This window comes from Lepisma saccharinum, chromosome 22 (assembly GCF_977018435.1).
Source record: "Lepisma saccharinum chromosome 22, izLepSacc3.1, whole genome shotgun sequence".
In the NCBI taxonomy this organism is placed as follows: Eukaryota; Metazoa; Arthropoda; class Insecta; order Zygentoma; family Lepismatidae; genus Lepisma; species Lepisma saccharinum.
The window spans coordinates 38,870,382-38,898,299 of record NC_139250.1 but is presented as its reverse complement, the minus strand read 5'-3'; the positions used below and the strand labels follow the sequence as shown (position 1 = coordinate 38,898,299).

The following is a 27,918-nucleotide window of genomic DNA, read 5'->3' as shown; positions in this document are numbered from 1 at the left end:
TCCGGCGAAAGTTTGAGATCTACAGACGAGTATATGGCCGAAAACTAATGTTGCGTACATAAACAAATTTCTAATTTTTTCTTCCATAAAGAATTGCAGTTGTTAATTGATCAGAATAAATTTTCGATTGCCATTATGGTCAACGGTAACAAATTTTTGTCCGAGGTACTTAACAATTCCGACTCTAACAGCAATAATAAACTCCATGATTGAAATCTGAGCATCTAGAGAAAATGTAATTCTAGAAAAGTCTCCGAAAACTCTTTGAGTTTCCTAAAGAACTCTTTCTCAAGTTTAACTCTAAGCTAAGACCTTAAGCTCTTAGGAAGGTCGTCTTAAGGAGTTAATACCGTGTAGGATGTTTTTCCCAGCTGACGTCATCGCAGCTCATATCGAACGAGGATTCCCAGCAGCGAGACTAAGATCCCCCTCCCCTCCTTTCCAAAGAGCATAACTTCATTTTCCCCAATAAAAGGGAGAAGTCATCATCTTTCCTTAGAGGTAATGACATTTTGACCAATAAAAGAACTCGGTTCGGAGAAGAATAAAAGAAAACCTTAATGAGCGTGAAAAGAAAAGGAAGCACATTTGTGGACCTCTTACTGCGGTTGAATGATTGAGCGGAGCCCCCCCCCCCCGAAGACTCGCAACAACCGCTACGGTTGTCGTTGGGGGGAGAAATTGATCCACTCAACTTTTTGGCCAGGAAGAAAAAAGAGAGGTAGTTTAACGGAGTTATTGAAAAGAAGCGAAAAAACAGATCCGGCCTCCACAGTGGCAGGCAATGTTCAAAATTAAGAAGGATAGGGTGTTCAAAATTAAGAAGAATAATTTACTCTCTCGCACTATATATTTCTAAATTTTGAAGTTGTAAATTTCTTTGCTACGTCATCATTCCTTCATACCTACATGGGGATTCAGAATTCCTATTACACATCGAGAGGTTGTGGAGGGAACTTTGTAGATCAAGTTTTGACAAGGAACCCATGTCCGGAAAGGTACAGTTTTGGTACTACACAGATGACAAGATCAACATATTTTCACATCTCCCGCTTCAAGACAGGCAACCCACACTGACGGAGGGCGACGTCTTCAGTCACCTGATACCATGCGTGCTGCTTCCAAAGTTATCTGTTTACAATCTGTTTACACAGCACATATGGTTCCAACATGATGGCGCAACAGCACACTTTCCCATGACGTCCGACAACATCTCAATCGAACATACGGGTACAGGTGGATAGGTCGTGGTGGACCAACTCCCTGGCTACAACAATCGCCGCATCTAACTTGACTTTCTCGTATGGGGCCAAACGAAGAGCTTTGTTTATGAGACTCCTGTAGTGTCGGAGGAAGACCTGGTTGCACGAGTTCTGCCTGCAGCAGACACGATTCAGCACACACCAGGTATTTTTGAGCGTGTGTATGCACACATCCTTCGGAGGTACTGTTTGCAACGAGCTTCAGGCTCACCACATCGAGCAGCTCTTGTAGTGACGCAGATAAAGCGGGAGATTTGAAATTCTGTGACCGGCCCCACTCCCATCTGTCGAGGTCAAAGATCGTTCAACCAGTTACCTATTCGCGATTAAAATTAACCGATATGCCATCTGGTGGGATTTCCAGGAAGTACTCTAAGTAGGATACGTTGTGTTGAAGTAGTTTAAAGCATGGGGAATATACGAGAGAGTAAGGTGTACTGTTCAGGTTTTTTTTGCTCTAAATCGTTTTATGGGTCAGAACAAAAAAGTTTTCATGCGTTTCCACCCCATGGAATCAAGACAATGAAATTTGTTAATAAATCAGCGAAAACGTAATTGACAGAAGATTGGTATGAGGGATATAACACTGTAATCCGGCAAGGAAATTACGAAGAATGCACGAACGTGCTTACTTTATTTTTCGAGAAATAAATATATATTACCATGAAAGTAAAGTTTTAAATTGTACTTTATAAATAAAGCTTTTTGTTTCGAAAAATCATGAAGCGTCTTACCCAATGCGTCCATGTATTACCGGTGTTACGTATGTGTGAAATTTGGAACAGGTGCAAGTCGATTAAGAGAGAAGATGAAAATAGTTTGAGAATGAATTAATATCAAATGTAACCAGAAAGAAAAGTGGACCTGCTAATGTTACTATTTCATTCAGTACGATGTCCTTTTTTAGTGAGTATAGCCTGGTCATGAAATCGTGAATATTATTATTAAACCAGTCTTTCTCTTCCGAGAAAGAACTGCAACGATATGTTCGCAATTTTCTCCTGTCCCAGCTTTTCAAGTACAGGTCAATTTCAATTCCTTTATTTTCAAATAATTTCCGACAACCCCAGTTACAACGTGACGTGCAGATGATACAGCACTGCTTTGGACAACCAGTGCGTATACATAGTTTCGTCTGCATTTTCGGTGTTATTTTTGCCTATCATAATTAAATGCTTCGTTCTCAGTACAGCTTCACGTGTGTTAGAGTATCTGGAATTCACATCGCATTCGCAATATTTAAAAATAATGCGTAATTTAAACGTTTACTACCATACCAGTCATGACAACACGCTACTATTTTGTACTACTGATGAATGTAAACAAAGATTTATCCTACTTAGAGCGGCCATATTGGAAGCGATACTAGCGCTCAGGTGGTAATTTTAATCGCGAATAGTCTGACGCAACTATCTCTGGAGCAGACGAACGAAAATAATTGTCTGCGCAAGTAGTGACGCGAGACGGCTCGAGCAATGAACACGTGCGAGGGAAAGGAAATCCGTGGAGTGCAGTTACCAGCCTCGACAGAGGGGTACCTATACTCTTTTGCTCTACCTACTAGATTTCCTCCCCTTTCTCTGACGCTGTGCGCGGCGTTGCTCAAGAGATGTATGGGACAGGGTGTAGTGACGTGTGGTCACCACTACGAACCCTTAGTCGTTGTTGTAGGTTTCCGACATAGGATTACGCTACTCATTCGTAGCTCCCCAATCTCCTCCCAATGGTGGGTGGCCACCGGTCCCATACACAGGCCGAAATCTCAGGAGAATAGTTGTTACGCTTCCCCCAGGAGACTCGAACCTCCGGACGTCCCGTAGCCAGAGCCCAAAGCATGACGCATTAGACCACAGGGTCGTGATGCGGCGCTTCGTGTCAATATAAGTGACTTAATTAAGTAGATTACTTCTTATATCCGATGGAACTACCGAGAGAACTGAACCAAGCTTGATATACAGTAATGTTCCACCTCGTAACTTTCCATTAATGTACAGGGCCTTATGGAGGAGGAATAAGCATCAATCGGGGAGGCTCTATATCATATCCACTTGATTACGGTTTAAAAGTTAAGTGAATTAATGAACAAGCTTTAATAGTAAGCCATTCGAACCGATATATTTACCCATTTCTTGAATATAAACCGTTTCTCTCTTGTACAAAGTTAGGTCAAAAGGTAACACACAATCCACTGCCCACTGTAGCTCGGGAATGGTAAGAACTAGGGAAATGAAATATTGTAGGTGGAAAGATTGGTCCTTTACCACCTAACCAACAGCGTAGCTTACAAACAAAGAGGCTAGAGTTACGCGCAACGGACATCAAGTTGCATCACGATAACGCACGACCGCATGTTGCACTCATGACAGTTCAGAAGATTGGCCAACTGGGATGGGCAGTGGTGCCACAACCCCCATACATTCCTGACCTAGCGCCATCGGATTTCTATCTGTTTGGACAACTGAAGACTCATCTGCGTGGGAAACAGTTTGGAGATGAAAACGAGCTCATTGCGTGTGTGAAAGAATGATGTAAAGACCAACCTTGAGAGTGAGAGTTTTACGAACGTGCATTCGTGTCATGGAAACAAAGATGGCTGCAGTGCAGTGAAGCACATGGATCATACATTATGTGACATTTACAAAGGACCAAAGGACCATTGCTTCTACCTACAAAATTTAATTTCCCCAGTCCTTCCCATTCCCGAGCTACAGTGGATTGTCGATTGTGCGTTACTTCTTGACCGGCCTTTGTAGAATTATATTCAACTCAATCCCTTACAACTCTCGAAGTGCGACGTCATTGAGATTATCCAGAAATGAATTCATCCCTCAGAGATAAGAATTGTTCACTAAGAGTAGATACTAGGAGATAAATTAAAAATATATTCTATTCCCTATTCAAATACAGGGTGTACATAAAGTCCGACAACACTTTCAAAAAAATATTTTTAAGAAATATTAGCATTATTATTTGCACCTACATTTCCGTTTGACATGTAACACTCTTTGTTTTATCAAAATGTAGCACACAAAAAAATCTTTTCGGCCCCAGAAAGCGCCATATTGAATTTGCCACCACTAGTGACGAGAAAGTGAGGTACAGGGAACACCTGCTATACAAAAAAAAATGACTTTACTCGTTCAAGTACTGTACTGTGGCACTTTGTAATGTTACTAGTTACTTTAGAATTATTTTTTTTAAAGTTGTACCGGACTTTATGTTCACCCTGTATATTATGTGGTGTGTGAATCCTGCCAAAGACGAGAGAGAGAGAGAGCAAGAGAGAAATGAATCGTAGAAAGAGAAGAAATTAACATTTTGCAATGAAAGAGTAAACAAAAAAAGGAGTGTGTTTAGAAGGGCAAAAAGTTAAAATCGATATACACAGAAAAGAAACAAAGAAAGAACGAGACACAGAGAGAGATTAGGAAAAATAAAAACAAATGGAAAGAAAGATCGGAGATATAAAGAGAAGAAAAACTTCATTTGGTTTCATTAATCAAGTCGGGGCAGGGAAAGGGAGAGAGAAGAGAATTGGAGGCAGGAAATAGGAGGAAAAAAGTCGACGAGAAGAAATAAATCGGAGGGAAGGAGATTGCAGTAACAAAAACTACGCAAGGAGGGGGGGGGACTAATTTGTTGATTCCCAATAAATAAATATCGAGTATACAGCTAACCACGCAGAACTCCAAGAATCTTACTTTTGGCCACGGTTGTTAAATATCCAGGAACCAGTGGCGTAGTCATCGCAAGATTTGTCAAACGTCAGGGTAGAACTCTCAACGGGGCGAGGGGGCGGGGCAATATGTATCTGCCAAATCATTGTAAAAGCTCATATCACAGACTTTACGACTACAAAAGACACATAATTCTATCCCATACGATGAGAATTATCTAATATGATTATATCGTTCAATATGTGTTTATCCTTTTAACAAGTGGAAATAGCAGACATTCGCAGTGGCGTGCCCAGGATTTTCGAAGCGGGGGGGGGGGGGTGGTTACGTGTACTTTTTTTTAGTAATCATTCCTCATTTTGCCATCTTTTTCTACCATCGACATTACTTTTTTCCCATGTTTTTTAAAGAATATTTAGCCTAAGCAGGGATTATGACCCTCACCAACCCATCATTACAATTGGTTGGTAATTATGGTAAAATTTCTAATTATTATAATTAATAAATAACTGCACATGTATATAATCAACAAAGAAAGCAGAGATTCAATAACAAAATTAATTGTTTCTTGAATTGTAATTATAAAAGAAAGTGTAGGTCTTTGACCCCTCCCTCCTCAGGCAAGGTAGGGTTAACGAATTAATTTAAGCATGTATTATTATTATTATTATTATTATTATTTCTGAGACACTTGGTTCGGATCTCCTCCACCCCCATCTCGACATATATTTTTAGAAAACGGGCGTGCTACGAAGTACTTTTGAAAATGAGTGAGACGTTGGAATTGCCTTGCATACTTTTGACGAAGATATTCCAGTGGCTTCAGATCAGTTGATCGTTTCCATCCAAGACCTGCCGTAAAAGGAGCTCCAACAGGTCTTTCGACGAAATCTTCCCCAGAGTAAGCTTGTGAATGTCGCCAGATATCTGAAAGCAAGTTGCAATAAATTCTCTTTTATATGCTTCATCTGATGTCGTCATCGAAAGCAATAACGCTTCATGGTCGTCCCTTATTGGTCTTTAAAGAGCGTCGCGTACCGGAGCTACAGTTTCAGTGCCATCAAAGGGGTGATTGAGTTATCCGGAATGGATTCAGGAATTGCCACTCGAAGAAGGAAACCAACCTGGAATGAGGGTTCGAAAAGAGTGCGATTTGACACATTCCATTACTTGCATTCGAATTCCTTAGGCTATGTCTACACTAGGAAAGACAGGCAAGTCTGTCTAACAGGATATAGCTTTGAGATGTTTTGAAGGAAACATAATAGCTGCTTTGTTCGTCAATTAGCTGGTAATACTGAAGTATTGCTGTTTGAATGCCGTGTTATCTTACACCGCATTTCTGCCAATTTTGATTGCTGACGATAAGCAAGGGGAACTACAGTCCCTCTCACAGATTTTGAGAAAATAAACTTTCATATGAAAGTAGTAAAGAACTCGGGAAAACCCAAAGTGTGTGACATTCCTTTTGTTGCGAGAGACCGGATTACCACTGCACGCTAGTTGTCCAATCCCCGTGTGCGATAGAGTTATGAGACTATCCTTTATGTTGAGGCTACGCTCAACACTATCAGGACGTGTAGTTACAGTATGCTTGGCATAAACAGCCACCTGTAAAGCTGTAAGTCCAATAAAAATTTGTTGAGTTGAGTTGACGTGTAGTTATAAAAAAATAACTAAGTTTATTGCCGTTGTATTTTATATTAAAATCATATCACTTTAAATATTCACTGCAATATAATACCACTATTTAAAATTATGAAAACCCGATACAATAAGCTGCTTCAATTTCATTCACAGATTTTGCATCATCCCACACAACTCAAACTACGTTCAGGTTTCCTCACACACTGTTGTCCTGGCAACCGATTCAACAAAAGATTGGACAGCTCTAGATATCTCTCAACATATATATTATACTAGCTGATTACCCGGCATTGCCCGGGTATTTATTTATCCCAATGTTCTATTAGGCAGAAAAATAATGAATTCTAACTATAGTGTAAAATTAAAATGTAAGTAATTTTATTTCATCCTGAATGTCACCAATCAGCTTAGCGACTCCGAAAACTATGGACTCGACACTAATCTAGGTCATTTTTCTCCCCCTCTCACCCCCATGCCGATAGGTGATGAACGTGGAGTTGAACGGCATTGGGAGTGTCAGTACTCAACTTAGCAACCAAGAAAACTATGGATTCCACACTAATATCGGTCGTTTTCGCAACACAAACTTATATCAGCCTGAATGTAAGACAACCCGAGAATCACCATCGTTGTGCGGGATGCATAGAGTCACGGCTGATTTTTGAGCGGAATTTAACATCGGTCGTTTTCGATTATTTTACATGTCACCCTCTTCCCACCCCCGCCCCTAGGGGTGCCAGGTGTGTCTTACCCCCACAGTATTTCTTTCCAGGTTGCAAGTGATATGTGTACCAAGTTTGGTTGAAATTACTCCAGGCGTTCGAGAGTTATGCCGGAACAAATACACACCCACACACACACACACGCACACACACACACACGCACACACACACACACAAACATCCATCCATTTATATATATATATATATATATATATATATATATATATATATAGATTAAGAATGCGTACAGGCCATGTATTAGTAAATCAAGATTGTGCCATCAACAACGTCCTGTAAGTGCGGAGAAGCTAATCAAACACTCAACCATTTATTTTTTGAATATCCCTTAAGACAACAACACCGAGACTCTTTATATAAAAACTTACAACATGCACAGTTTCCATTTCCGATATCCTTATGTACATTAATAACTAGAGCCCGGAAGTTCAGGCATTTAATTTCGTTAAAATAGGCACGCAAAAAGGCATTTATAATGTGGAAAATAGGCACTAAAAATGAAAAAAAGGCAAAATAAACCGAAAAAATGGCACATTTGGAAGTCGCTTACTTTTATATATAATTTCTGGCAACATGTTAAAATCTACATTGGGAAGAGCATTTCAATTTTCTCCGTCTTGATTGCACATAACTACAAGGTGTTTTTTTAAGTTCTCAACATTCATTGATAGTCGTCTGTCAGAGAGAATGTTTTTCATAATAGAAAATGATATTTCTACTTCGACAGAAGTTATTGGAGTAAACATAGAACAAGCTAATGTAGCTGGACTCATTTTGGTAACAGCATTTTCATCTTTTAGAATATCAAAAATTGTTTTCAATTGTTTCAAGTCCTTATTTGCACTCACTACCCGTTTGCACTTTTCCGCAACAGCTGACCCCTTTTCTCCTGGCACTTCCATCATCTGCTGCATAGGTTCCTCGAAGATTTTCATGGATGCTACAAGAGTCTCACCTCTTTTTTCTAGCTTTGTAATTGTCTCTGGCAATGCACCATAATGTGAAAAATAAACTACAGTTCATTCTTCAGTTCTGAATAGCACAGGAGTTTTTCACTTCACGAATTGAAGCCGCTTCATTTTCTGGATGAGCATCGATCACCTCACTGATTTTTTCAAGGTTGTTAGCATAATATATAGCTGCTGATATCCAGGTTCCCCATCTTGTCAAGACTGGTTGCGGAGGAAAACTAAGCTCAGGCGTAACTTCCTGAAATTTTCGGGTTCGAGAGGGAGATTTCAGAAATATCTTCTTTGTGTTCGAAATCAACCTCTCCACTTCAGCAGTCAATCATGCACAAGGAAATGTTAACCGAAAGGCAATATCCTAACTCAGCATGAAATACTTTTTTTCCTCACACTTTTCTTCTTCAGAAATGTTGAAACATGCGTGAGTTCAATATTACTTAAATAAGGCGAAAATGATTCACGTAATAAACAGAAGAAAAATAAATGCCAACATTTTTTTTAAAAAAATGGTCAAATTTAATTGAAAAAGGCAGAAAAAGGCATTATAATTAAAAATAGGCAGTGGGGTCCCAAATAGACAAAATAGGCAAAATGAAAAGGCTTCTAAAACATTCGAAACAACATAAAAAACGTATATCCGGAAAACATTTATCAATATATGCAGTAAATAAAAAGAGGCATTTTGCCAAACTTCCGGGCTCTATTAATAACTGAACCTCGCACTGCAGTTATTTGGATTCTTTATAGTTTCGCTAGAAAATATAGGTTTACAATCTAAACAGCCATAATGACTCTCGCGACAATTTAAATAGAAAGGACCTTGCAAAGTCGTTATAGCATAAGAACAGAATGGACTACAGCACTCAATAAGTTAATAGTGTTTCGAGGAAAGCGAAAAACATTCAACAACAGTTTGGAACATTATACACTAGCACCTGAACTTAGCAACTTTGGCTAGAAATTGCAATAATACGCGGTGTGAGCCAAAAATAATGAAGAAGAAGATACCTCTCGATATCGGAAATTTCTTCCACTTCCGGGATTGCATGTAATCAACATACAGCCAAAAATTATAAATTTAATTACAACATAAACAAATAAAACATATACATATTAAAAATGAACAATGCGTAGCAAGTGGTTAATGCAAACTCCCCTCAAAATGACCGACCACCTTCAAACCTTTTTATCTTTTATTAACTTTTAAAACTAAGGTAAGATATGGTAATTACAAAATATGTTATGGTAGATACCACCCATACTTAGAACGTAACTACGTATGTGATATTCACTCTTACAATTCCAATCCCCTCAGAAAAGAGATCCTGCATACGCTAGTGAGGATGAGTAACAAAACTGACCAAGGTACATTCACAAACAAGCAGCCCATGAAGGCCATGCCCCCTCCCTTGAGGTATGAAATATTTTAATCCGAACCTATAACCTACGAAAATAACGTTGGCGAATATTCAAATTTTGCAAGAATTTATATTTTGACCTTGCAGAATGAATGGGTTGTTTGTGGAGAAAGTGAGGGTCCAGATGTCTGCGGTCGGCAATATTTGGTAATTTTAGTTTTTTAATCATTGATGCAAGGCTAGCAGACGTCCCGATTTAGTGGGGAAAGTCCATTGCTTTTAATTCGTGTTTCCATTTTTCGTCTCAGATTCTACATCGGACACTACTTGCTATAAAGTAGCTAAACATTGTACTGGTTACGTAGTGCATTCTGTAGGTATGTATATTCTGTATACATTTTTAACATTGTTTTGATTTTTTATTAGTTACAAAGGTTGTTTGACCCTTGACAAACAAATAGGAACACATTGATTAATGAATGGTTTCTTCGATTAAAGTGTCATTAATGTTTGACATTCATTTTCTTAGGGGAATGGCCCAACCCTGTGACCGAGTGGTTAGTCTCGCGGAAGCAGCCTTACGAGCAACATCGTCTCGCGTGGCGCTTGCAGCTTGGTTCGAACGAGGCCGTGTCCTGGTGAGTAGGAAGGAATACTAGTTACGAGTCAAATAGAAGTAATTCGGACTGTTGTATAATGGAAACACGTCGTGTTAACACGTTAAAATTGTCTTTTTCGAGTGCTCAAAAGAGACCCACGTCAGTGAAGTTACACCGTTGGATTAGTGAAACGCTGGCTCTCACCGAAGACCAGGTTCTAAGCATTGAAATTGACCATTTTCGTAAGTGTGTATATATTAAACTGGTATCACACCTGTTAGGTGAGCAAACAATACGGACGTGTGGACGAATGTTGGTGTTTCGTGATGAGGATGGTGATCATGATGTACGATTGGAATGGGCGGACAGAATATCAACAATGGTGCGACTACATGTCATCCCGATGGAAGTTACGGATGAGGCATTATCTGCGGTACTCATAAAATATGGCGAAATACAGTCTATTGACGACGAGACTTACTCGCAGGAATATATCTATCGTACCCGCACGGGCATAAAAGTGTTGAGGATGGTATTGAAGCAGTCAATACCGTCTTACGTCACGATCCAAGGTGCGAGATATTGGGTCACATATTATGGGCAGCAGCCGTCTTGCAAGATCTGTGACGAATTGACACACGCAGCAGCCACGTGTCCCCAAAGACGACGACGCACTAATCCTAACGTAGCAAGTTCGACCGCAGTCCAAGCGGGCACATCTATGAACAACCAGGAACCCAGCACCTATGCCCAACGTGTCAATCGACCACCAACGCAACTCACTGTCAAAGAAACACAATTGGACTCTCGACCCACAGTGTTGCCAATACCCACCAGAACGAAATTGAGTCAGAAGACAGAGGGTGATGTACCAACAGCGTCAACTGAGAAAGCACCGAAAGACGATCCTGCAGTGGTAACAATTTCGGGGAACAACGCGACGGACGAAACCATGGAAACTTCACTGTTATGAGCTGATGAAGTGGAACGGGAAGAAACTGTACAAATGGAACTACATGAAGATCTACCAGAGGGTGCCCACCAAATTAAGTGTGAAGACCAGATGAATGTGCATGACAATTCTGATATCCAGCTGACTCCAGATGAAGTCCCAAGTTATGTGAAGCCTGTTGCTGTTTCAAGGGCCCCGTTGAAGGATGCCACCAGAAGGAAGCTACCCACGGAAGGACAGCAGAAGCAGCTGAAGAATCAGAAGCGCAAGAAAAGTTCTCAAAGGGATGCGGAAATCAACCCACCGACCAAGAAGATTGATGACCAACGCCCCCTCTCTCCCTCCCCAGTGCGAATTACCCGGTCCCAAAGTGTTAATAATCTAGGTGCTAGTGTTAGTGCTAGTGAAAAGATAATTCTTCATGAAAATTAATGATGCGTGTGATAGTGTTACTGTTTTTTTGTGTTAATGTTTGGTATAATGTATACAACGCGCTTCTTGCCAGTAAGGGGGCTAAAGCGTCCCTGATCAGGTTTAGGAATACCCACTTAGCTATGTTTACCTCACTCAGAATAGCCACGATTAACATTAATAAATTGCAAAACCGTAATAAACAAGAGGCGCTGGGTGACTTTTTCATCCAGTCGTCTCTCGATATAGCCTTCCTCCAGGAGGTACAAGTGACCAATTTTGACTTACCCCCATCAATAGTAGTCTATAACAATGCAAATTGTCAGGCAACGGGGACTGCTATTCTAGCGAGAAATACTGTGCCGATCACAAATGTTTCGTGTCATCCAAACGGACGAATTATATGTGCGAAAGTGGCAAATGTTTGGATTTGCAATATATATGCCCCGTCAGGTACTCAACAGAGACAACAGAGAAATATTTTTTTTGCGACAGACGTGGCAGCTGAATTGCAGGGTGCAAAGGAACATATCATATGTGGCGGGGACTTTAATTGCGTATTGCGACCACAAGATCAACGTCCTGGTTTTTACACATCAAATTCTCTTCAAAAATTGGTGTCGGGTTTTAAATTGGTAGACGTTTGGACAGATAAACATTTGGGTAAGAGGGGATATACATACATTAGAGACAATTGTGCGTCCCGTTTGGACCGGTTCTATGTTACCCCGTTACTGCGTCAGAAAGTAACTTCGATTTACCTCACACCTACATGTTTTTCGGACCATCTGGTAGTGGTAATGGCAATTAACATTGATCTTCCCTTAGTGCCTCGGGGATATGGGTATTGGAAATTGAATACGTCAATCTTTTCTGATGACGATTTCAAACGAGCATTTCATGAGCAATGGAGTCTTTGGGAGGCGCACCGCCTTAGACATACTGACATCCTTCGTTGGTGGGACGAGTTCTTAAAACCGGCAATTGAACGATTCTGTTTAGCATACTGTAAAGAGAGGTCTCGTGATTGGAATAATAAATATCAGTTTTATTATCGGGTTTTGCGCGAATTAATAGACGAAGCATCGGCAGGGAGACCGGTCAACACTGATATAAAACGTGTACAGGCTATCCTCTTACGCATGACAGCGAACAAACGTATGGGTGCTAAAATTCGAAGTAGACTTCCTCAGGTGGACCATGAAGAAGCTGTCTCGATTAGTCACGTGATCCAAGAACGACATAATGCACAACGGAAAATCATCACTGAACTCTCAGATGGTGCGGGTAATAAAATCACAGCACCTAAGGATATACAAGGTAAAATATATGAGCACTTTAGTTTGATGTTTTCGCAGAAGCACCCGGACAACTCAAATTATGGTACAGTGGTGGATGCCGTGTCGGAGGTACTCTCGGATGAAGATAGAACTAAGTTGGACGCGGATTTCACAATCGAAGAAGTGTATAAAGCTGTGAAAGCGGCGAAGCCATTCTCCGCCCCTGGTGTTGATGGGCTTCCTACAAGTTTATTTCAAACTTTTTGGACGCTAATGGGACAGACCTTAACTGAGTGGGTCAATGCTGTCTTTCAGCAACAGAAAATGGGTAAAACTTCCCAGACCGGAATTATAGTATTAGTACCGAAATGCGCAAAGCCGACAGAAATTACTCATTATCGCCCCATTACTCTCTTGTGCTCAGACTATAAAATTTTCTCACGATGTATGCTTGCACGTTTAATGCCATACTCCACCAACTTGGTGGGTGATATGCAATATGTATATGGTGGAAACAAAAACATTCATGCCGTGCTGCAAACGCTGCGTGAGGTAGTTACTAATCATCAAAATACAAAAAGTTCACAAGATGAAGCGATTTTAGCTCTGGATTTCGAACGTGCGTTTGACTCTCTGATCCATAACTATATGTTTCATGTTTTCCAAAAACTTGGAATACGCGGGACATTTCTCGCAGCGTTGCAGGGGCTTTATCACAATGCTGAATCGCGAATACAGATTAATGGTTTTTTGACAAAATCGCTTCGCATAATGACAGGTGTCCGACAGGAAGATCCCCTATCAATGCCAGCGTTCTGTATTTCCCTAAGTCCCCTGCTTACTTCTTTGGAAGCACAGCTAAAAGGCATTACTATACTGTCGAAGTCTCTAAAAGTGTTAGCTTATGCGAACGATGTCAGCATCTTAGTTCAGTCACCTGTGGATGTCGATATGGTTCATAAATTAACGACGGCATTTGGCGTGCATTCAGGCCTCCACATTAATGTAAAAAAATCTTGTCTGATGTATTTAAATACCGACCCATCCAACACACCTGTACAACACTTCCCTGTTGTTAACACCTTAAAAATTCTTGGGGTAGTCTTTACGCCTTCTCTGCAACAAATGATACACGTAAATTATGATAGAGTGATTGGGAGCGTTAAAGCTGTGTTGCAAATTAATAAGTTTCGAACTATTAGTTTGCAAGCACGTGTCACGTTTGTCAATGTATATGCACTGTCGAAAGTCTGGTTTGTAGCAAAAATAATTCCAATGCGTATGCTAGATGTAGCAAAACTGAAAAGTGCGGTGAACTGGTTTGTGTGGAATGGGCAGTTGTTACGAGTTAAGCACGAGACCTTGTGTTTGCATAATACAGGAGGAGGCTTGAATCTTGCACACGTGCAACACAAGAGCCAGGCGCTTCGCATTCAAGCGGACATCGAGACGATGATTCAGAGGCCGGATAGCATTACCAGTTACGTTCTTCGATACTGCTTGGCTCGTATACCGTTGGAGTCTCCCATAAACGTGACCTCAATTCCCCCCAACCTTAGGTACCTCCGTGATACCTTAGTAGAGATCTGCTATGGCTTGTTACAAACTCCTACCCTGCCTGTTCCAGTGGTGTCGCACATGTACAGAAGAATGCGTGTAGCGTCTCAACAGGCTGTTAAGATAGTTGCAAGACACCCGGAAGGTCGTTGGCCTGTGGTGTGGAAAAATATACACGCGCGAGGCATCTCCCAACAAGAATACGATCGGCGTGGTTCGTTATAGTGCATCAAATCCTGCTGACTCGAGTGAAACTCTATGATCTGCACATGGCAGATTCGTCATTATGTGTAATATGTAACGTGCCTGATAGTTTAGTGCATAAGCTCAGTGAATGCTTAATAACCGCTACGTCATGGAAATATGTTGCGAAACTCGTAAGTGTCATTTGTCGTACCAATGAGAAGAATATTACAATTGATCATCTTCTGTTTCCCAATTTTAGTTATTTCCCTAACAAGAAACAAAACAGTGTATTGTGGTTACTAGGGCACTATGCTTGGTTTGCCGCTATTTATCAGCAACTTGACTTTCATGAACAATTTGTGCATTATTTAAGGCACACATTTCAAAATATGTCGGCAAACAAAAAGAACAATGTCTATGCAAATTTTCTAAATGTAATATATCCTAGTTTGTAAAACCTGTATAGTAATCATGAAAAGTTTGTTAATAATCAGATGTAAATAGTAAAGGAAATAAAAAAAATAAAAAAATAAAAAAATAATAAAAAAAAGTGGTTAGCATATCGCGCTGCGACGCCAAGGGTCCCGGGTTCGAATCCCGGTCGGGCGTGGTTGTTTGTGAATGTCCATTCATCAATTTCATCATTTCATCACTCATCCCCATCTTCGCAAATTAGCCAAGAGGCACAAAACGCGAAGTAAAATAAACTAAATCAATCAATCATAGGGGAATGTTTTATACTCTTTACACTATACAACAATTTAGTTCTCCACCTGTAACGCCACGTCTGTGATCTCTTTTCGCCGCTACTGAGCAGGAGGATAGAAAAACTGTCTTCTTTTTAAACATCCGGGTTTTCCAGCCACGTAATGGCTTAGGAGCAGTGGCGGCGATTGGGTTCCAAAACTAGGGGGCAAATGTGCCAAATCTAAGGAGGGGCAAGAACAGTTTACTTTCCCTTGATACATATGGTTTAGCATCGTTCGGGAACAAAAGTGCAAAAAGTAGGGGGCAACTACCCCCCCGCTCCCCAAATCTCCGCCACTGCTTAGAAGTAATAAATATAACGTAAATAGAAGAATCTACTTCACAGAATATAATTTGCTAGGTTTTTTGTAAAAAATATTGCCTGACGTACTTTTAGCAGATACCAGATACCGTTAATTTTCGAAAATATTCAGGAAATTAAATAGAATATTATTTAAGAGATTCTGTCACTCGGAATTTATTTTAAAGCAACTTTTCTTCTTTTCTACTTGTAATTGTCTTGAACATATATTGTCAAGGGTTATGACCGAACAACACCAAAAACTTTCACAGTGTGCAGAGGACATAACGCAAACAAATCATCTTGTTAAAGATTTACTCGTTAAGATCTCATTTCGATGCTACGAGCTGCTGAAAATTATGTTTTCTTTATTGTAGTCTTGTTCTTATGATTGAAATATTATTGTGACATCTTTTATAACTACCTAGAAAAACGTTTTGCTCTACACATATAAAACGTTTCTTGTTAATTAAAATGTTAACATTATGTACTATAGTGTACAAAAAATATAGATTATGAAACGGGGCAGTAACAGGCCAGTAAAAAGTATAACAATAAAACAAGAAGAAAGAGTCAAGTCAGTGTCTTTGCGGCTTGTGTTTCAGTGTCAGCTCTTGTTGGGCTCTGACTCATTATTTTCATTAGACTGATGACATGGCAGGATTTTTCTTCATGTTATTTTGTCCTCTCTGCAACAGTTGTGGTTTGCATATCCTTGTTTTTCCTCTCATAGCATTTCTATACTGATCGAGCGCCCAATTGGAGGCTCTCTCTATCTGTCCACCGATCGTCTTTGTTACAACGTTGCCAAGCGTAAGTCTGTTTTTGTGTTTGGGTATCTTGTGTACTAATTTTTCATGCATTGTGTGCTATTGTACAAGTTTTATCCGGTAACGGCGATGATAAACATGCTTTGTATCCGATGCTCGTTTGTTTCGTTCCGCCAGCAACTTTCGGTGTCTTGTGACTCGAAAATACCCGATGTCAGTCGAAGAGAATTCAACTGATCGCTGATTCGTTGTTTCCCAGCCGCCAGTTGGAAATGCGAGCAGTAATTTTTCTTCTCGCCCATTCGGCCAGAACACGTTCAGTCAGCTCTCAATAAAATAAAATCCACTGCTGTGGGAATAGACGAAATCTCTGTTCTAATGATTAAAAAAATTCTCCCGTACGTTCTCGTTCCTATAACAGGCATTTTTAATTTCTCCCTGTCCTTCGGCATATTCCCGTCGATTTGGAAACTGGCTAAGGTTCGCCCTCTGCCGAAAACAAACAAAGTTCTCAGCCTCGGCGACCACCGGCCGATAAGTATTCTTCCGGCTCTGTCCAAAGCTCTCGAACACGTTGTCAGTAACCAAACGCGTAATTTCTTATCACGAAACAATCTAATGAATCCCCTCCAATCGGGATTCCGGCGCAACCATAGCACCTGCACAGCGCTCATCAACGTGACGGACGACATAAGACACGCCATGGACATTAAAGAAGTAACTATTCTTGTACTTCTGGACTTTAGTAAAGCTTTTCAGACTATTGACCACGACATCCTGCTATCCAAGCTATCCTTCCTGTACAACTTCTCTGACCCAACCGTAGCTTGGTTCCGTTCGTATATTAATGAACGCCAACAATGCGTCTTCAACTCTGGTGAGAAATCGTCGTGGCGATCAATCAGCGCCGGTGTCCCCCAGGGAACCGTCCTCGGTCCACTCCTCTTCTCTCTGTACATTAACCATATTCCTGACGCACTCGAACACTGTAAATATCACATCTATGCAGATGATGTTCAGCTGTATTTGTCATTTCCTCCACAGAATATTGAAAATTCAATTCGCGATATAAATTAGGATCTGAACAAAAACAGTACTTGGTCAGCTAATCATGGGCTACTAATTAATCCTTCGAAAACCCAAACTATTATTATAGGTTCACAAAAAATGCTTTCAGCATTTGAAATTTCTTCCCTCCCGCCCATAATGGTCTTAGGGAAAGCTATTAAATTAAGTAAAACAGCCAAAAATCTGGGCGTAATGTTTAATCAGCATCTCTCATGGTCAGATCACGTAAATTTAACTAGTAAAAGATCCTTTGCTGCATTACACGCTCTTGTTCGGCTTAAACATTTTCTACCCGTTAGCATTAAAATCAAGCTGGTGCAAGCACTTGTTTTTCCACACTTCGATTACTGCGATTCTGTCTATTCCGAATTACCAGATGATCTCGCTCAACGTCTTCAACGAGTACAAAACACCTGCGTCCGCTTTATTTTCGATCTGAAATATAGGGACAATTTATCCGTTTTCTTTACAAAGCTAAATTTGCTCAAATTAATTGATCGGCGAAAGGTACACAACCTCACCCTTCTCTATAGGGCAATCAGTTCAAAGGAACCGGCTTATCTCTCGAGCAGATTCTCAATGCTTTCCGAATCACACAGCCTTGACACCAGATCGCGAGGGAGAACTCAACTACTCATCCCCCTTCATAACTCAAATTTTTATTCAAAATCTTTCACCGTTTCTACTTCTCGTCTTTGGAACTCACTGCCCCTCGAAATCCGAAACTCATCTTCAGTATATGTCTTTAAGACGCAATTAAAACATTTTTTATTGGGCACAAATAGTTAGCACATTATATTTTAGTGATAAATTGCATACAGTTAAGCGCAGAACAACACTGAAAATCCTTATTCACCTTAATATTTCAAATCCCTGACTACTGTCATGAATATCTGATTGTGTGTGTGTGTGTGTGTATGTGTGTGTTTTGTTGTATGTTCGTGTGTATAGGTTAGGATTTTATTCCCGTATGCATTTTTTTCTTATCATTTTTTCTGTAATTTTTTCTTTGTAATTTTATATTTCTCTTTTTATATTTTAAAATTTACCTTTCTATGTAATGGTTTAAATGTTGTTGTAAACATGGTTAAGTGGTAGAAAAGGCTACAAAGCCTTAACTTCGCCATGATAAACAAGACGCAATAAATAAATAAAATAAATAAATAAATAGCTTTGGAAGTTCCTTTATTGGTCGTCCATCCTCGGTAGCTTATGTGTCGCCGTGGATTTATAAAGTTTTATAAAACAGATGCTAATCGAGACTGGAGCTACACTAACAATGGAGGAGCATAACACATTATTGCAAGAAGTACAATAATAAACGTGATAATATGTTTTATTATGCTTTTTCTTATTAGAGTATTATTGAGATGGGCATGGCTGGTACTAAAATGTATGCGAACCTGATAATAAGGAATACGAAAGCACTCTTTCGCACCCCCCCCCCCCCCGAGGTACTTGATCTTTACTATAAATCTACCTACAGAGAGCACCACTTACCTCGGACTCAAACTTCTAACGGTGGTTCCAACAGCGCCTTCATTGCAAATGGCCTCATAGACCTGAAAAAAAAAATATATATATTTAACTTCGATTGATTGATTGATTGATTGGTTTGGTTTATTTTACTTCCGTTTTCTGCCACTGATGGCTTATCATGAAGATGGGAATGAGTGATTATATGATGAAATTGAAGAAATATGGGGGAAACATTATTCACCTCTTGGCATTAAAGTACAACAAATGAATGAGATAGTTAAATTACATGATTAAATTACATATTACTAGGGCCCAGGAATTTATGTTATAACATATTTTTCATTTTGCTTCGGATCTAATATTGGATGAGATCTTTACATATCTGATGAAGGTCAGCCGAAATAGACAAACTTGACAAAGCATATTTTGACATATTTCACCAATTTCGCGTTTTTACAACATATTTATTCAATTTTGTTGTAATAAGACATATTTCTGTATAATTTCGTAATTCTTTCGCACATAATCGGTTATTTCATAATTTTTTCTTCGTAGCTTTAGCACAACGGATAGTTCATATTGTCGATGGCAGGATATGGAAATTACGGAGAAAGAAAGGTGCCTTCTTTTCTTAGTACAGAACAATAATACCCCACTTTTTTTATCCCACCGACAATTGATAGCTTGCTCTGATTAAGCCAGGGAGGACGTATTCGTGATTTTAAAATATGTAGGCATACTTCATACATTCTTTTTAGACTATCTCTATTTTGCTTGAGAGGCTTTTTGTGATTCTTGGTCCGTAAACAACATCACAATAGTTGATATATTAAAGATTGGACGAAATTTAATTTAATTTTTGGGTGAAATTAAGTCAACAAGCGTGTAAAGCCTCTTTAGCATTGAATATCCTTTCCCACATTGTTTTAGTACATGTTCAGACCAGCCTAAATGCAGAACAAGGAGGCCACGAAGTTTCACAGCAATATGACACGTGTTTCGGAAGTCATTGGCACCATAGAAGCAGCGTCAGTCACTCTGTCGTCACGGAGTGCGTGGTTTTCGCGGTCACCGGGCTTTGCGATCGATCCCTGAGTGGTTTACCAACGCATTGACCCTGCGCAGCTGTCAGGAGGGCATGCTTGCTGCGAAAACTCATCCTCGAAAGTAACAGAAAAATTATTATCACATTCATTGATTCTTTATAGACTTAACTGCAATTTAAATTTCAATCTTGCTCATAATGACGTTGCATACGACGATTTATGTATCTATATCTAATATTTATCGCACTTTTACATGAGTTATACAGTTGTTTTGAAGTCTCGTGTAGCTGTGTGTAGCGCTGTGCGATATTTCGATATCGAGGCGATATTTTTAAAATATCGAAGCGTCGGTATCGTTAAAATATCAACATCGATATATCGATATCGATAATATCAGCGTCGATATATCGATATCGATAATATCAGCGTCGATATATCGATATCGATAATATCGACGTCGATATCAATATTCCATACCGACATGTCGATATTCGACATCGATATTATTGACGTCGATATAGTCGGTATCTCCGTTCTTAAATTTGTTGGTATTAAAATACAATTATGGCTCGATCATTGCACCACTAATGTATCGCCGTTTCGTTTGTAGTTTCTTTTGTCAACTACGATCATGATAGTGAACGGATTTATATGTAAATACATATTTATATATGAAGCTGAAATCAGTTATGTATATGGTTATGTATATGTATATGTATATGGTATGTAGACTCGAAAAAAAGTTTTTTTTATTTTACATATTTGTACAAATATTAGGTTTTGGCTGAAATTCTAGTTATTTTTACATATTATTTCCATATTTCCGTACATTTCTCAACATACAACCTACTCCATATTCGCGCAATAAATACATGTTCACGTGAGACCAAAAGAGTTGGGTTAATTACTTGTAAATAACTGAATAAGGTCCGAAGTTAAACAAACGAAAGCTTACAACCCTTCAACTGCGTTAATTACAAGTTTTCTGTCATCCGAGCAATAGCTTTTTTTAACCTCCCAACTGTTTGCTTTTGATATTGTAAAATCCTTAAAATTCTTGTTTATTTACAATTGTTGTCAACAATAGGGAATGAGGGCTCAAGCATCGGATCCTGGTTGTTACAAACGTAATTTTGGCAACGTTGGAAGAGAGTACCAAGTCGAGCAGTCCATTGATACCATAGCAAAGCGATAAGGAGCGGTGTGCAATCAGAACGCGGAACGGCAGAACGTGACCAAATTCTGTCTCCTCGTTGGCTGCCATGTGGCTGGGGGTTTTCTGCGTTGCCACGTTCGCGCGGACAGGCTAATCAGCTGTTGGCAAGCTCTGGAAAAAAAAAAGCACGTACGTATCAGTATGCTAATATATGTTATTTCCGTAGTAAAGTGATAAATTAACGAATCTAGAAGTTTGAATCTGAAGTTTCTTGTAGGTTAACGTTAACTTCCCGTATGAATTTTACATTCCTGCAAGCATGAAACATTTTGTCTTACTGCTCTACACAGCAACCGAAAACCTTCACTGAATTAACCTTTGTTGTGTTTTTATTATGGAACATTGCAAGCATCAGTTACCGGCATCTTTTTACTTGTGTTGAATCGTATCACAATTACCTACAAAAGAAAATGCGTCTTGTGTTATGAACAACTGTGGCAAATCGTTCTCCTTTGATTTAATGCCGCCTCTCTTTGCCTTCTTTGTCACACTGCGGCGTTCGTCTTTTGCGCAACTCGATACCGACCGCTTACTATGCCCGCCTATTGTTTTGTAGACGAAACTCGCCCTTTGTTTTGTAAAGACATGGAATTTATACTTCTGTAACATTGTTGAAGCTTCAGAATGTACAAATGAAATGTATTTCTTGAAAATTAGGGCGAATTACGTATAAACAAATTACGTACAACTTGGTTTCGTTAACACGTTTTTAAATTATATTTTGCGGAACCTACAAAAATTCACCTCTAAAACAGAATTTCACAGAACTGAGTTACTGTATTACGCAGAAGAATTTATCAAGAACAAATTAATTGCATCTGAATTGATTGATTGATGGAGTTGGTGTTTTAAAATCCACTTTATGCACACTACGGCTAATCTGGAATGGACCTACAGCTGGAAGTGGGATCCGAACCGCTATGTGCCTCGACAGGGTATCGAACCCAGGACTACTTGATTACAATGCGACGATGCTTACCCTACCACTGTACCATCGGGGAGGCACATGTGGGTGTGTGAAGTGAGATAATTTGGGAAGCTACATGAGAATACAGGCTCTGGCAATAGAGAGTTCAATAAATTACAACGAAACGCTTGGCAATTGCTCGATTTCCTTAACATTAATGATACATTTGGTACACGTGTAATTAATACTTCGATCTACCTGTATGTAAAAACATAAAAAATGAATGAAAGAACAGAAGTAGTAGTTGAAGAATCAGTTGTCTTTGCTGAGAATGAGAACAATGGAAGTGTCCTGTTGTTGACTGTTTAACCAGATGTTTAATCCTGCGCCGGTTGCTAGGGCGTCCCAACTGTAACTTTACCCTCGCTACTAGTTGCGCGCCCAACAGCAGCGCCAGTAGCAACGATTTTGTGGCACACGTACGAGATTCGCTTCTGGTTACTCTTCAAGACAGTCACAGTAATAGTTACAATGACGAGAGAGCGCAATCAATTGTTTTAAAAACTCAATAGTTACGTCGTTTCATATTATTAAACAGGTATTTTTTTACAATATTAGGTCCATATTTGACTCTACATTTTGATGAAAATGAAAATATATTTATTTACATACTTAGCACATTTTTAATACCGGCAAATCCATTCCCCGACTACATGGTGCGAAAGAATGCCGCAGGCACCGAAAAGTCACATTTACGAAACTGTCGTCGTGAGGTAGTGCATATCTTAAGAAATATATATGATACTAACAATCAAATTAAACAAGTTAAATCGGAAATACATAGAGAAAGTCATCTGCAAACAGGCTGTTGATTGCGTAACATCCCTGCTCGATAGCGTACATAATCTTGCACAGACTTGTCCAAACTTGCTCAGACCTGTAGCTGGATTTTGCCGAGAAAGGCTTTTCTCACAGGAAACGGGAAGACCGCTAACCTGGAGGAGAGGTGAGTGAAGGTCAGGCAAAGCCAACAAAACCAGCATTTTGATTATTGATCGTTACCGGGTGAAGATAGAGAGAGAGAGACAAGGTGTGCGCGGTATCGAACAGGGATGTTACGATTGGAATGCTGTGAATGAAATAAGAAAGAAGAAAGAGTGTCTTATTTAAAATGAGCTGTCGGATTCGAACCATGCTAAAAATCGTAAATACGTCATTATAACAGAGATTTTCCCCTGCAGTGAGACTGATCTGCGATGTATCTACTATTCATAACTCAAGATGAGAAGATGCCTAGACTTTTTGAGATGAGACCGAGAGTGAGACAGGCCTCTTTAAAGTCGAGACGAGACCGCGGCTTCGGTACAACATTTGAAAATTTTACCTCAACTAAATTTACTTTCCTATGTCTTTCTTCTGCCATAGCAAACGGATGTCTACCTGAGAATTTGTAGATAAGTCTATATTGTGTTATACAAATTACGTGAATAAATAGTGAGCATGAAAATCTATATGCTGCTTGGATGCATCATGCACAGAGGAATATTCAGGGTACAGCTGTATTTTTCAAGGGTTCGTGGACAGTGGCGAAACCAGAGTTGGGGAGGCAAAGCGGCGGGAATGTTTTCGGGGCTATTACATTTATTAGACTAAGAAAGAAAATATTTATACAGTTGTCTTTTTTTTTTTTTGCTGGGAGGGGGAGACTGACCGTTCGCATCTGCCCTTTTCTGGTCGCCTGTACCGTCGAAACTATGCACCGGACAAAAAGATCTTTTTACAAAATAGTTTGTCATCATTCACCTCCAAAATAGTTCTGTCCGCGCTGCTAGCGCTATAGGTGTAGTTATAAACAACATTGTGCTTGACTTAACGTAACGTAAGGAATGTAAAAACACCATTCAAGCTAGCTTACTTTTAGTACCTTGATTAGTGTGGTTAAGAACTACAGACTCCATTGTGTTATGGGACTTCTATTTTCGCTTCCACCGAAGAACAACACGATTCTCTCATTCTCCTGGATAACACTACAATTGAAACTTCAAACTGTAAAATTTAGATGTGTCGGTATTGTCGCGATTGTCGATATCGATATTATCGGCATCGTCGAAATCGATATTATCGTTATCGTCGATATTGATATTATCGTCCTCGTTGATATCGATATTATCGATATCGACGTCGATATTTTTGATACTCGATATATCGACTCGATATCGATATTCAATCTATATCGAACTTCGATATCGATAAATCAATATCGCACAGCCCTAGCTGTACGGTTAGTGCTCTCGCCCGTGGTTTTAGAGATCCTGGGTTCGATCAAAGGGAGGCAGCTTCACCTGACTTGTCCACACATAGTTCAATGAAAATGCACATAGGGCTGCTGCTCTCCGGAATTTTTTAAATTTTATTGTTATAGTTCAATTTAATTTATATATGTATGTATGTGTGTGTATATATATGCTAATCGAGACTCCATCTATGTCGATATCAGTGGCGGAGTGGTCAGCGCAGCGCGCTATGACAACAGGGGTCCCGGGTTCGAATCCCGAGTACGACTTGAACGTTTGTGTTTGTCCTTAATGAGAAAATTGAGAATTGTGTAAGAAACGATACATGTATTATTAACAGAGAAAGAGAATGGCGGAGAAACTACCGTCTAAATTAAATGGTTAGTACAGAGCGCTATGATGCCGGGGCTTCCATTCCCGTCCAGGACATTGGTGTTCTTTTCATAGTGTCCCTTCATCTGTTTCACAACATCATCACTCATCCTCATTGTCACGATTAGCCAAACGTGGCATAGTAAAAAGAAGTGAAGTATAATTACCAAATCAATCAATCGAATTCAAAAACTAGATCTAAACAATGGGTCCGGATCTAGTGTGAAATGTATCTCCACTCCATTGAATAACAAACGACAGCCTTTATCACTAACCGACACACGTGGTTGTATCGGCAACAGCGTCACGTGGCGGGAAGCAAACAGAGTTATGGCTAAATCCTTTCAACGTAATTGCTTTACAGGTATCTAATCCCAAATCTGAGAAAATCATTTATCGTTAAGCAGAACGTTCCTCCCGAAGGTACAATACATGTCCTCACACTCTTCACTGAAGTCCATCCACACTCGTTCCGGCAATGCAGAGGACTTCTCTAAATGTATTGTGAAAAGCGACTTTTCAGTGGGAGTGAGTTCAGCGGTCGATTCACCATCTCGCCTCCGAGTTCGCCTTCCGGCCTGACTTCAACGCCATCTACCATTCATGAAGTCGCGATTTGCCAGAAGTGGCGGAAAAGCGATGCGAAAAAAGAAAAATGCACATTATTGTGAAGCTAAATGAATCTGCCACCATATTTCTAAATCTGGCCCTGAAATAGTTGCGCTAGCGTCGAATGTTAAGCCACGGTGAAGTCTGTAGTTCGCATATTTTCAGAGCCACATAATGTCATGGCGCTAGTAGTAAGTTGAAAGGTGCCCCTCTGCTTTCAATTTATCTATCATTCATATGAACAGGTGAATAACTAGGAAAAGCTAATCATAGCGTTGCTCAACATTAGGAAGGAACACATAACAACTTGCGGGATGCCAAATACCATCCTTTGTAAACCATCATTGCTTAGCTGCATGGCTGGGGAAAGACCTTCGCTCAATCGCCAGCTCTGAACTCTGAATGAAACGAAAACATGAGCGGAAACACCCATCGCGACACTTAAGGCTGCTATTCTGAACTAGGCTTCGTGGCGGTTCCTCTCTCGAACCTTTAGGCCACCCTCTGTCGTCAGCGTCCTCGAGCATAAATCGCCTTCGAAAAATTATACAATCGCAGCTATTACATTAAAAAAAATCACGAAAACAAAGCGTCCATCCTCATCTTTACCTTCCTATTTCCTTCAATCGCCTTTCAAATTCAATTTCAGCTGTTTCTTCACCTCGGCTGAACTCAGTGGGCTAATGGGATGCTCTGACCCCTCTCAGGTACGGGCATAGTAATAGAAATATATGTGATATGAGGCTTCAACTGTACTAAATCGTTTCTGGCGTAGGCTATAGGAAAGGAGACTAGATAAATAAACAACACCTGATTCTGAAGAAAGGTCTGCGTCTTCAATAGGCTTCTTTATGGGCAATTATTTTCCTGAAGATGGTTTATTTTTAAGATACTTTCATATATTTACATCATAGTTACAGATCTCCATAAACAAAGGACGGAACAGATTTCCTTCTTATAGTCAACTCTATGCAACTCTTGCAGTTCATTTACAGAATATGGATCAAGCTGTCATATCCGTTATATAAAGACGACCAGGCGCTTGCTTGGAACTTTCAGAACGCTCCCTGATATAATGAAGTATAATTTTGACATGACTGGCGAAGGTTTTGAGTATTGACTTCGATTTAATATAAATTGGACATTATGGTCTGGCTTCAAGATATGTGCAGAAGTACAAACTGCTATAATTCGAAAAATATTAGAGACATCTACTTGATATCGGGTATGGCAACATGTTAGCATGTTCACAGGGCGAAACCTAACCATGCCAGATATCAACAATGAATAACCTGATAAACAATTAAAAATCATTGAGGCGAAATAATCTGAACTTATTCTTCCGTATGATGGCATGTTAGCATGCCCACAAGGCGAACCTACTCATACGGCAGAATAACATTAAGTCCTGTGCTTTATGCAAAATTAAAAATGCTAGTATATTGCGTATACGTTTCGAAGAATCAAACTGAATTATCACAAAGTTGAAAGCTATTGTAAATTAACTTATTCTCACGCATGGTAACATGTTATCATGTCCACAGGGCGAACCTACCCATACGACAAAATAACAATGTCTCTAAGTCAATTTGAGAACGAAGGCTGAGTTCTTGAACCCTCCCATAAAGGAGCTGAGTATTTAAGATGTTAATCCATCGTAGTCGGTGATGAAAATGCCCCCGAATTAGGATTCGAGGCTGTATTTATAACCCCGCATGTCAAGAAGAGCGCATCCCGTGACACAATAGATAAACACACATATGTAGCTACAGCTGTGATATGCAGAACTAATTTGTGTAATGGCAATATTCTAAAGATTAAACAGTATGTTACATAAGGTTTATTTTTCTGTGTGCAAAACAACAATTATGACCCTTGAAGTTTCTATAATATTCTCTACCACAAATTTTATCACATTCTTAAAGAACTGCTTTCCAATGTTCATAAGGCGTATGTTACTAATAACTTCAACTGAAATCTAGCTCTTATCTTTCATAATAGTTTAATTCTAAAACTGAGAACAACATATTTTTAACTAATTGTCAACAATGAAAGATATTGCTTTCATGAGGCTTGAACATAACAAAAACGAAACTTTCCTAATGACAAAATTATGTCATTAGGTTAACCATTAAATATCTTAACTTAAATAACGTTTAGAGTGAATATAAAAAACAAAATAATTAAGAATAATATTGATAGGATTCGGGAGGATCATAGCAAAGTTAAACGTCCAGGTGGAGGCACAAGGCGCAACTTTAAACTGTAGGTTCAGTCTCTAATGGATCATACTAGTATGACGTCACACTGCAAGATTGAGTCCAAACAAAGTAGTCACCTGGTTTTAAACTATTTAAAATCATTAAATTTTCCATCGGAAGAGGCAGCTATTAGAATTATGACAGCAGATATGAAACAAAACTGTGATGCTTATCGTAATCAATGCAAAGATAAGATTTCGAAGATTGCATC

General features: G+C 39.5%; 1 protein-coding gene across 1 annotated transcript in view; it reads right to left on the bottom strand.

Moving 5' to 3' along the window:
- Positions 1–27,918, bottom strand: part of LOC146004971 (uncharacterized) — a 628,831-nt gene that overhangs the window by 456,978 nt on the left and 143,935 nt on the right. Inside the window, exon 2 of the mRNA XM_083144050.1 lies at positions 19,024–19,085. The gene's annotated coding sequence lies outside the window, so the exon portion shown is untranslated. The remainder of the gene's footprint in view (positions 1–19,023; positions 19,086–27,918) is intronic.